This window comes from Myotis nattereri, assembly GCF_964212035.1.
Source record: "Myotis nattereri genome assembly, chromosome: 2".
Lineage (NCBI taxonomy): Eukaryota > Metazoa > Chordata > Mammalia > Chiroptera > Vespertilionidae > Myotis > Myotis nattereri.
Window position 1 is genome coordinate 194,591,462 of NC_138076.1, and position 8,172 is coordinate 194,599,633.

Sequence of the window (8,172 nt, forward strand, 5' to 3'; positions counted from 1 at the left end):
TCCTCTTCACTCCTCTGCGCCCAGCCCCTCTCCATTCGCACCTCACCCATGCGCCCCTTCCACCCTCCTTCCCGGACGCCACTGTCCTGGTCTCGTCTGCCCCCTGGCCCTCTCCCCTTGGATTCTCCTCGGTTCCTCTTCATGCCCTTGTTTTCCCTTTCCTTCCATTTCTCTCCCCTCCGCTGCCATCTTCCCCAGCTTTCCGGGATGCCGTGCGCCTCCTTTGCCAGGGCTCCAGGTCTGGGGTCCCACCCTGGTCCACAGCCTCAGTCCCGGGCCCTGAGTCTCGGTGTCTTGGGGACATTTTAAGACGCTTAGGGTTTCAGGAGGTGACAGGAGCCTGGGGTGGGGGGAGGGGGTTAAAGGTCAGGAATGTAAATGGAGTGGAAGGTTAGGGTTTGGAAAAAGGTATCTTGGGTGTGTGCGCGCTCCCATTATTTGGTTGTCGTTACCATTACTCTTATTTTCTTAATAGGAAATACACACTGATCATCATTTGTTATTTGAGGGCTTGAACAAGCCATCTTCTGGTCCGTTGGTGCGCACACCTCTCCATGTCTCTTCCTGACTCTTGTTTCTCAGTCTCCCTCTCCTCAAAAATCTTGGAGCCCCACCCAGGTTTTTCCTTGCCGAACCCATCTTTCTCTGAGATCTTTCCGTCTCCCAATCTGTTTCTCTGACTCATTTACTGATGTATTTAGCGATCTCTGACCCTCTCCATCTCTACTCTCGAGCTTCATTTTTCTCCTTCCCCCCTTGGCCCCCCCCGCCCCCCTCCCCGCCCTCACTCCCTCCCCGTCTGTCTCTTTCCTCTCCCTCCCGCCCTCCTCCTTCCTCTACCCCCTCCGCCACCCCCAGCCCCGCCTGCTGTCTCGGACACCCTGCTGGGCTCTTACCCTGTTGCCCTGGTAACCGCCCCCACTCCGGTCACCTCCACTCCCCTCCCCCCTCCAATCCCCGCCACCAACAACCTCCATCCACCTTCCTCCTATTTTTCCTGAGAGCCAATAGAAACCCTGTTGCCAGGTGGAATGCTCATTTGAATCAGCCAATCCAGTAGCCCAACTGCTTGCCCTGCCTTATATGGGGATTTGAGGAGGGCCACTCCCCCCACAGCAGCCCCGCGGGGGAGCAGCCCCTCCACTGCCCTCTCTGCCCGCTCGGGAGAGGCCCGGGGACCCTCGTTCTCGCTCTCCCGTGAGGGCCTGGCCTCCCCTTCCTCTAACGGGGACCCCCGGGGCTAGTGTGGGGAGCGAGCGGGCCGGGGGCGGGGCCTCAGGGCCGGGGGCGGGAATGAGGTGTGATGAGGGAAGGGGAGGCGGGGGGAGCCGGGAATTCTGCCCAGGGAGGGGTGTCTGGGAGCGGAGGCAGCTGCAGTGGAAAATTCCAGGGAGATGGAGAGGCAGAGAATGGGAGCCCTGCCCCGAGGCCCGAGGGAGCGCCTGCAGAAGCGGAGAGTTTGGACACGAGGGACCACAGGAAAGAGACCCAGGAGCTGGAGGCCTGGCTCTCAATCCCTTCCCGATGGGAAAAGCATCCCTTAGCCTTCCCCGTCTGCGTGGACGACAGACCAGCCTCCCGACGTCTTGGCTTCGAAATAACGAAGCGAGAAGTGAGACGGGCGCATAGGGGCCGGCTGGGCTGCCGAGAGCCAACCCCGCAGCCTTGAGGCTGGACGAGGACCCGGATCTGGTCTCCGGGCCGGACGGTGCTTGGCGGTGCTCGCCGTCTGCTCCCTCCCGAGAACCGAGGCCTCGTGCAGGCTCGTCTGTCCCGAGCTGTTACTCCACAGTCCAGCTGAGAATTTGCCCCACTAGTTGAGTGGGGGAACCTGTGCTTCTTACACATTTTCTGAGGGTGGGAAAAGGGGGGCCAGATGGGAACAGGGGAGGCATGAACCCAGGAAGCAAGGGGCACTATGAGCTCTGGCCTGACTTCCCAGACATTTCCCTCGCTGGGTGTACGTGTTCAGTTCTGTCCATCTCATTCAGGAGTGAATTCCTGCCCCTCTCCAGCTTCCTGCTTGTTGGCATTTGGTTTTCGTTTGCCTATTTATCGGATTGGTTGAGTACTAAGGAGGATCTAGTTATTCAAGGCATTGGATAGAAACTTGAAGAGCTGGACCCCCCCTCTCCTCACTGTACCTTTTTATCTCCACTCCCAATAACCTCATTTCTATTCCTTTGCTTTTCTTTGGTGTGTGTGATTTTTTTTATACCTATGTATATTTAAAAAGCTCAAGTCACTGGAGAGTTGAGATGAGCTACTAGAGAGAGACCTAAACCAGCTTAACTTTTAAAAAAATATATTTTATTGATTTTTTTACAGAGAAGAAGGGAGAGGGATAGTTAGAAACATGGATAAGAGAGAAACATCAATCAGCTGCCTCCTGCACACCCCCTACTGAGTATGTGCCGGGAAGGAATGGAACCTGGGACCCGAACCTGGGACCCTTCAATCCGAAGGCCGGTGTGCTATCCACTGAGCCAAACTGGTTAGGGCTTAACTTTTATCTTGGTTTTGAGTATGTTGCCCCCAGGAGCATTACCTAAGAAATCATCTTCACACCCAGCCAATGGCTCACTGGTTGAACATCTACCTAGAACCTGGTCAGGGCGCATGCTTGGGTTGTGGACTCGATCCCCAGTAGGGAGTGTGCAGAAGGCCGCTGATTGATGATGTTTCTCATCCATGTTTCTATCTTTCTAGCCCTCTCCCTCCCCCGCCCCCCTCCCCCGCCTCTAAAATCAATAAATTTTTTAAAAGGGTTGGTAAAATGGGACCATTTCACATTTCACTTCATAAAGCTATCTTGAGTACTTCCTCTTCTTACCAAGCTAACTCCTGCGTCTGCCCTGGGGCTCAACATCACTTGCTGACTTTTAGCTTAATTAGGATTTTCAATCAATTGAAAGAATTTTTGTATCTTCAGCATCTACTTTCCTATCTGGGATATTGTAGAAGCTCAAAAATGTTTCCTAAAATGCATAAACTGTCTTTCTACGTAAAATACAGATTGTTTAATTTCTCTATTTAAAACCCTTTGATAGTCCTAGCCAGTTTGGCTCAGTGGATAGAGCTTCGGACTGAAGGGTTGCAGGTTTGATTCCTGTACCTCTGTTGCAGGCTTTGGCCCTAGTCTGGGCTCCTGTGGGAGGCAACCAATGGATGTCTCACATCAGTGTTTCTCTCTGTCTCTCCCTCTCCCTTCCACTCTCTCTAAAAATCAATGGGAAAATATCCTCAGGGGAGGGTTAACAAACAATAACAAAACAAACAAACAAAAACTATCAGATAAAGTCCAAAGATCTGATCCCTTTAAGGGTTTAACCTCTGTAACCTCATCTCTCACCACTGTTTTTTCAAATGTTTTGCTTCAGCACCCCATGCGCCCCCCCCTTTTTTTTTTACTCCTGATAGTTCTTCCCAAATGAGGCATACCTCTGTGCCTTTACATTGATCACATCTTCTGCCTGGAATGCTCTCTTGGCTTCACTCCCAAAGTCAGTCCCTCTTTTGAACCAGTTTTGGCCTTTTTATATACATCTTTCAAAGGCTAAAGGGAGTCAAATATATGGTGACAAAAGGGAGATTTGACTTTGGGTGGTGAATAAACAATGCAATATACAGATTATGATGTATTGTAGAATTGTACACTTGACTAATGTCACCTCAATAAATTTAATACAATTTTAAAAAATAAATCTTTCTATTGCATACTTCCTCACTGGATAATAATTAATTCCATGTTGGCCAAAGACCCTTCAGTCCATGGGTCAACACTGAAGGGTTGAGATCTTGGGCAGAGATTATGTCTTGTCTTTTTTTTTTTTAAATATATTTTATTGACTTTTTACAGAGAGGAAGAGAGAGGGATAGAGAGAAACATCGATGAGAGAGAAACATCGATCAGCCGCCTCCTGCACACCTCCTACTGGGGATGTGCCCGCAACCCGGGCATGTGCCCTTGACTGGAATCGAACCCGGGACCATCCACAGGCCGATGCTCTATCCACTGAACCAAACTGGTTAGGACTATGTCTTGTCTTTTTATCCCCAGCACCTAGCACTATGCCTGGCACACAGTAGGAGCTCAATAAATATTTTTTAACATGAACTACTAAACAGGTGACACAAAAATGAATCCTTAATGCCCTTAATGTTAATCACAAGATGCCCTGCTTCCTTCAGGATGTCTTCTTGAAATGATCAAGGAACAACAGGAAGTTCTTAAGACTTAAAACTCCAATGCAGTGCAAACCTAGGTTTGGCTCAGTGGATAGTGTAGGTCCATGGACTGAATGGTCCTGGGTTCGACTCTTTTCTAGGTCAAGGTCAAGGGCACATACCTTGGTTGCAGGCGGTGGCGGGGGGGGGGGGGGGGGGGGGTGGTGAGGGGTGTGAGTAGGGAGGCAATCAATGTCTCTCTCATATCATATTTCTTTCTGTCTCTTTCCCTCCCTTCCACTCCCTCTAAAAAAAAATCAATGGAAAAATATCCTCAGGTGAGGATTAACTAAACAAATAAGTAAATTTTTAAAAAATTAGTAAATAAAATTATTTAAAAAAACAAAAAATCCAGTGCTAATACCAACCATTAACATTAGCAAGGTATCTATCCCTGATGGTCTAACAGTTAACAACTTACGGTCAAACTAGGTATGAAATTCACTTTTCCTGTTGTCCACATCTCCTCCTGCTTTAGGTGACTAGCTTTTAAAGGTGAGACTTTCCAGGGAGCCACATGGTCAGGATCTTCCAACCAGACACAATTTTAATGTACTATTCTCAAATCATTGTCTTTATATATTCAGAACAATGCAGCAAGCAGACCAGTCATTTATTTCTCATTCACTTACCCACATCAAAAAACCTTGGGAGTACTTGATTCCTCTCCCTCACACTGCTTCCATCTATCAGCAAATTTCATTAGTTCCATCTTCAAAATATATCTAGAACATGACCACTTCCCATCACCTCCATTTTTTCTAATCTAGTCAAAGCCACCATCATGTCTCATCTGGATGATGACAGCAGCATGTGAATAGGTCTTTTTATTGCTGCTGTTGTCCTCCAACAGTCTATCCATATAATGGCCACAGTGATCCTTTTTGTAGCTCTTACAAACTTCCACATGATCTGGCTTCTTTCATTCTTTGTGACCTTGTCTCTTACTATTGCTCTTCCCTATTCTACATCAGTCTAGGCCAGGGGTGGGCAAACTTTTTGACTTGAGGGCACAATGGGTTCTTAAACTGGACAGGAGGCCCGGAAGAAAAGCATGGATGGAGTGTTTGTGTGAACTAATATAAATTCAAAGTAAACATCATTACATAAAATGGTACGGTCTATTTTTTCAATAGTTTTATTCATTTCAAATGGGCCGGGATCCGGCCCGCAGGCCGTAGTTTGCCCACGGCTGGTCTAGGCACATTGGCTTCTTTGTTGAACACACTAAGCATACTTCTGCCTCTGGGCCTTTGCACTTACTATTTCATCTGCCTAGAGAGTTCTCACCTCAGCTAGCCCTCCTCTTGTTTAGGTCTCAACTTAATTATCATCTTACTAGAGGCCCAGTGCACCAGTGGGGTCCCTCGGCCTGGCCTGCGGGATCTCCCATATCCCACAAGGGGTCCCCGGATTGCGAAAGGCCTCAGGCCAGGCACAATCAGGGCAGGGGAGTGACACGGGAAGTTGGCCAGCTGGGGAGGGACCATGGGAGGGCTCCAGGGCATGTCCGGCCTGTCTCCCTCAGTCCCCATTGGCCGGACCCAGCAGCAAGCTAACCTACCAATTGGAGCATCTGCCCCCTGGTGGTCAGTGCACATCATAGTGATTGGTCGCCCGGTCGACTGTCTGCCCCCTGGTGGTCAGTGCACATCATAGCAAGTGGTTGAGCATCCTTAGCATGTCATTAGCATATTACGCTTTGATTGGCTGAACAGCCAATCAGACATTTAGTATATTAGGCTTTTATCATATAGGACTAGAGGCCTGGTGCACAAAAATTTGTGCACTCGGGGGGAAGGGGAGGTCCCTCAGCCCGACCTGTGCCCTCTAGCAGTCTGGGACCCCTCGGGAGATAACGACCTGCTGGCTTAGGCCTGCTCCCGGGTGGCAGAGGGCAGGCCCAATCCCTAGGTGCAGCCCCTGGTCGGACTCAGAGCAGGGCCGATTTGGGGGTTGGGGCACCACCCAGTCACACTCAAGGCAGGGTCGATGGGGAGGTTGCGGCGCGACCCCCTGTCACGCACAGAGCAGGGCCAATCTGGGGGGTTGGGGCTCCATACCCTGTCATGCACAGAGCAGGGCCCATCAGGGGGTTGGGGAGCTCCCTCCTGTCACACACAGAGCAGGGCGGATCAATGGGTTGGGGCGCTGCCCTCTATCACCCACAGAGCAGGGCCAATCAGGGGATTGGGGCGCTGCCACTGTCACACTCAGGGCAGGGCTGATGGGGAGGTTATGGCTCTACCCCGTCACACACAGAAAAGGGCCCGTGCAGGGGGTTGGGGCGCCACCCTCTATCACCCACAGAGCAGGGCCGATCAGGGGGTTGGGGCGCTGCCACTCTCACACTCAGGGCAGGGCAGATGGGGAGGTTATGGCTCTACCCCGTCTCACACACAGAAAAGGGCCCGGGGGGTGGGGGAAGGGGTTGGGGTGCCGCACCCTGTCACACACAGAGCAGGGCCGATCAGGGTGTTTGGGCGCTGCCCCCTGTCATGCTGATCCCGGTGCCGGGAGGCCTCTCGGCTCCGCTGAGCCCGGTGCTGGGAGGCATATTACCCTTTTACTATATAGGGTAGAGGCCTGGTGCATGGGTGAGTGCCAGCTCGTTTGCCCTGAAGGGTGTCCTGGATCAGGGTGGGGGTCCCCACTGGCGTGCCTGGCCAGCCTGGGTGAGGGGATGATGGCTGTTTGCAGCTGGTCACACACCCTTCAGGGTGGGGGTCCCCACTGGGGTGCCTGGCCAGTCTGGGTGAGGGGCTGAGGGCTGTTTTCAGGCTGGGGGTGACTGAAGTTCCCAAACGCTCCTTTTTTCCTTTTTTTTTTTTTTTTAATTCTGGGCCAGCTTTAGCTTGAGGCTTGGCTCCAGCTCTTAGGCCTCCGCTCCTGAAAGTAGGTTTCTGGCCTTTGCATACAATGTTGCAAATCTGCTGGCTGAAGTCGGGCAGTATTTGTTACAATGTTTGAAACTGCAGGCTCAGAGGCCTGCAGCTGCAGGCAGGGAACGTTGGTTTCTTCCGTCACTGAGGCAAGCAAGCCTCATGTTAGTTTCAAGCTGCCTGGCTGCCGGCCGCCATCTTGGCTGACAGTTAATTTGCATATCTCGCTGATTAGCCAATGAAAAGGGTAGCGGTCGTACACCAATTACCATGTTTCTCTTTTATTAGTGTAGATATGTGATGCCTTCCCTAGTCACTCTAAAAAGCCACCACTACCTCCCAGTTGTTTGTTCCTCTGTCCCCCTTCTACCTTGCTTTATTTTTCCCTGTATTACTACTATATCTCAGAGCCAGGAACAGTACCTGACACACAGTAGGTATTCAATAAATATTTGTTGAATGGATGTGGATATAAAAACAAACAGAAGAGCTGATTTTTAAAAAATGCTCCTGAGTCACTTTTCAATCTCACTCTAACCTGGTGTCTGCTGTACAACTCCCTCTACCTGGGGCACCTTAGTGCTAATTTTCAGAGTTCACCTTCCTCCCCCAATGCAAATGCATACACACATACACACATACACTCAGTTACACCCATTCACTTTGGCCCAGGCAGGAAATCCAGTTTCCCCTACTCCCACATCATTCCCCATCCTCACTCTGTTCCAAATCCAACTGCCCTGGGATTGCTCCAGGTGCATGACCTTGCACCTAAAAAGGCCCCTTTCTGGCCAAGCTCTGCTCTCACAAGGACTTCCTGACTTTGTTTCTATCAGATAGAGAAGTGAATATAGGAACTACTTTATTTCTCTTCCATCTTTATCCTCCTGGTGTTAACCCTCACCCCTGGCAGGTCCACTTCCCTCCTACATCTTACCATCTACAAGACACTCCAGTGACAGAGGAATTTCTGTTCCTCAGTTCATTGGACAGAGATGAAAGGAAGGAAGGAAGGGAGGGAGGGAGGGAGGGAGGGAGGAAAGAAGGAAGGAAGAAGGAAGGA